The 4,127-nt window shown below is 35.4% G+C and overlaps 1 non-coding gene across 1 annotated transcript; it reads left to right on the top strand.

Annotated features, from left to right (window-relative positions):
* Positions 1-2,250: 2,250 nt before the first annotated feature.
* On the top strand, positions 2,251-2,380 carry LOC132440118 (small nucleolar RNA SNORA20). Its single transcript, XR_009522523.1, has one exon. It is a non-coding gene; the product is annotated as a small nucleolar RNA SNORA20 (small nucleolar RNA).
* Positions 2,381-4,127: the final 1,747 nt, after the last annotated feature.

Raw genomic sequence — 4,127 nt, 5'->3', positions numbered from 1 at the left:
ATGCAGAAAACGCATGTGAAAAAATTCAACATCCATTCATGATAAAAAAACTTACCAAAGTGGGTATAAAGGTACCATATCTCAACATAATAAAAGATATTTATGACAAAACCACAGCCAATATAATACTCAACAGTAAAAAGCTGAAAGCCTTCCTGATAAAATCTGGAACAAGACAAGGATGCCCACTCTCACCACTTTTCTTCCAAATAATATTAGAATTCCTAGCCACAGCAATCAGACAAGAAAAAGAAATAAAATGTATCCGATTTGGAAGGGAAGAGGTAAAACTGTCACTCTATGCAAATGACATGATACTATATATAGAAAACCCTAAGGACTCCACACAAAAACTACTAGATCTAATAAACGAATTCAACAAAGTAGCAGGATACGACATTAACATTCAGAAATCAGTTGCATTTCTTTACACTAACAATGAAATATCAGAAAGGGAATGTAAAAAAATAATACCTTTTAAAATTGCACCAAAAAATAAATAAAATACCCAGGAATAAACCTGGCCAAGGAGGTGAATGAGTCATATGCTGAGAACTATAAAACATTAATAAAGGAAATTAAAGAGGATTCAAAGAAATGGAAAGATATCCCATGCTCTTGGATTGGAAGAATTAATATTGTTAAAATGGCAATACTACCCAAAGCAATCTACAGATTAATGTGATCCCTATCAAATTACCCATGACATTTTTCACAGAACTAGAATAAATTTATATAGAACCATAAAAGACCCAGAATTGCAAAAGCAAACCTGAGCAACAAAAACAAAGCAGGAGGCATAACCCTCCCAGATTTCAGACAATACTACAAAGCTAGAGTAATCAAAACAGTATGGTATTGGTACAAATACAGACATACGAATCAATGGAACAGAATAGAGAGACCAGAAATAAATCTGCACACCTACAGTCAATTCATCTTCAACAAAGGAGGCAAGAATATAAAATGGGAAAAAGTCTCTTCAGCAAGTGGTGCTGGAAAAGTTGGACAGCTGAATGTAAATCAGTGAAGTTAGAACACACCCTCACACTATGCACAAAAATAAACTCAAAATGGCTTAAAGACTTAAACATAAGACATGACACCATAAAGCTCCAAGAAGAGATCATAGGCAAAACATCCTCTGACATAAATCATACCAACGTTTTCTTAGGTCAGACTCCCATGGCAATAGAAATAAAAACAAAAGTAAACAAATTGGTCCTAATTAAACTTACAAGCTTTTGCACAACAAAGGAAACCTAAAAAAATGAAAAGACAACCTATGGAAGGGAAGAAAATATTTTTAAACCATGCGAATGACAAGGGCTTAATGTCCAAAATATACAAACAGCTCATACAACTCAACAACAAAAAAACAAACAACCCAACTGAAAAATGGGCAGAACACCTTAATAGACATTTCTCCAAAGAAGGCATACAGATGGCCAGTAGGCATATGAAAAGACGCTCAACATCACTAATTATTAGAGAAATGCAAATTGAAACTACAATGAGGTACCACCTCACACCAGTCAGAATGGACATCATTAAAAAGTCTACAAATAACAGATGCTGGAGAGGGTGTGGAGAAAAGGGAACCCTCCTACACTGTTGGTGGGAATGTGAATTGATACAGCCACTATGGAGAACAGTACGGAAGTTCCTCAGAAAACTAAAAATAGAATTACCATATGATCCAGCAATCCCACTCCCGGGCATATACCCAGACAAAACTATAATTCAAAAAGATACATGCACACCAGTGTTCATAGCAGCACTATTCACAATAGGCAAAACATGGAAACAACCTAAATGTCCATCAACAGATGAATGGATAAAGAAGATGTGGTACATATATACAATGGAATACTATTCAGCCATAAAAAAGGGCAAAATAATGCCATTTGAAGCAACATGGATGCAACTAGAGATTATCATACTAAGTGAAGTAAGTCAGAAAGAGAAAGACAAATGCCGTATGATATCACTTATATGTCTAATCTAAAATACGGCACAAATGAACCTATCTACAAAACACAAACAGACTCACAGACATAGAGATCAGACTTGTGGTGGCCAAGGGGGAGGGGTGGAGGGAGAGGGATGGACTGGGAGTTTGGGGTTGGTAGATGCAAACTATTACATTTAGAATGGATAAAAAACAAGGTCCTACTGTATAGCACAGGGAAGTATATCCAATCTCCTGGGATAAACCATAATAGAAAATACTATTTTAAAAAGAATACACTTCCCATTTATTTGCTGCTATAGGCTTTCAATGATATAAGCAGTTATGTGCATGGGATAAAATAGTGTTGGGCCATTGTAAATTGAGGTGAAGTAACCAGATCATCTCTTCTCCATGGTCTAGACACTGCTTCCATGTCTAAATGTCCTATGTAAGTAGGCTTTAATAAGGTACTTAGAGTGAATTTCTACATGGACTTATTAACTCATTGATTTAAGAATTTCACTGTTTTTTAAATAGCACTAAGTCTCATAACTCTGCATCAATCATCTTATGTATCTATGTGTAAAACTGAGTCACTTTGCTGTACAGCAGAGATTTGCACACCATTGTAAATCAACTATACTTCAATAAAGAAAAAGAAATGAGTGTAACTTATTAGCAAAAATAATATAGTAATACCTGGAAAATTAGAAGTAAGTAGATTGGTTCAAATTTTTCCTGTAGTCAGTTTCACTGGGAAATTTTTTTAAATGTTTTTGTTTGCTGAATAAAGGCTTATAAAACAACAACAAAAAACACAATTTTATATGGTTGTTTGGATATTAAACCAGACAATGTAGGTGGAGAGTTTAGCATCCTATAATTGACCTTGTCTTTATTTAATATTTTGATACTTTTTCAAAATGGGATTTTTCTATTAATTTTGATTTTTAAAATACTGCTTTAAAATATTATCTATCTTGGTGGCTGAGTTTTTTGGTATCTCCTTAAATTTCACTTCTGAAGTGAGTTACACACTTGCCTCATCCTAGTCTCAGTCCTGCCTTACCTGACATATTTAGGACACTAAATAAACATTATGCGTTATTTTTTTTTGGCTGTGGTTACATTATATTACTAGGTTCTCTCTCTCTATTTCTCTTTGTTTTGATCCATCTCTCCTCTCTGTTTCTCTTTCCCCTCCTTCATATACACACATGCATACACATACACCCAAAAAGCTACTACTACAGTTGCACAGTTGTTTCTTGAAATAGAGCTTAGTTTCTGGAAAAAAAAAAAAAAGAACAGTCATCATACATAGCCTTTTCATTTTTAATTACTCCCTATGACAACACACAGCACATGTTGGCGTATAAAGGATCCAATGCTGGAATTGCTGTGTAACGAGGCTTTACCTGTCACTAACATGTGCTGTTGCTATAAGCAACATTTCCATCTAATCTGGTCAGCTATTTCAACAATACTAGGATCGGGCCTCAGGAAACAGGGACAGATTTAGAGCTCTGCATTATCCCCTATAATGCCCAGCATGAGAAAGTAGCCAAGGAAAGCTTTCTCCATCTCTGTTGGCACTCTTGAAGGACACTGACAAGATTACGGGGGATATGCTTTTGGAAAGGAGCTATAAACAACATCCCTCTGCATCGAACAAATGTACTGACAGTTAAGCGAATGGCTGTCTACTTATTATCATGGATTTTTACTAATTTTTCCTACACGCTTTAAAAAATCTTAATAATTAATAGCAATACATTATTTCAGCAGCTATGAGGTTTAACCTTCATTCTCCATGACAATTGCATGCTAATGTTTTCGACATGTGCCATACCTAACTCTTGCCAAGTACAGTCATTACAAAGAAGACAGAGAGGTTGGGAAATGGGAGGAGAAAGCAAGAGGAGAGGGACGGGGAGGAAAAAGAGAGGCATGTGGAGGCAGAAGTAGGTGCTTATAAATAACAGAGCATGTGAAAATCAATTTTGGTCTTACAGAGAACAAATCTAAAATAAATCTGGAAGCATTATAGTCAAGATTGTAACAAAAATTAGATGTGAAAGCCACACCAATTCAGGTGATCATCCCTGGATTTTTCATACTTCCAGCCAACAAAAGGCTGTTCACTGATTAATCACACAATCTGAATCCTGCT

This window comes from Delphinus delphis, chromosome 16 (assembly GCF_949987515.2).
Source record: "Delphinus delphis chromosome 16, mDelDel1.2, whole genome shotgun sequence".
In the NCBI taxonomy this organism is placed as follows: domain Eukaryota; kingdom Metazoa; phylum Chordata; class Mammalia; order Artiodactyla; family Delphinidae; genus Delphinus; species Delphinus delphis.
The sequence above is the reverse complement of the archived record's forward strand: the minus strand, read 5'-3'. Positions and strand labels throughout refer to the sequence as shown.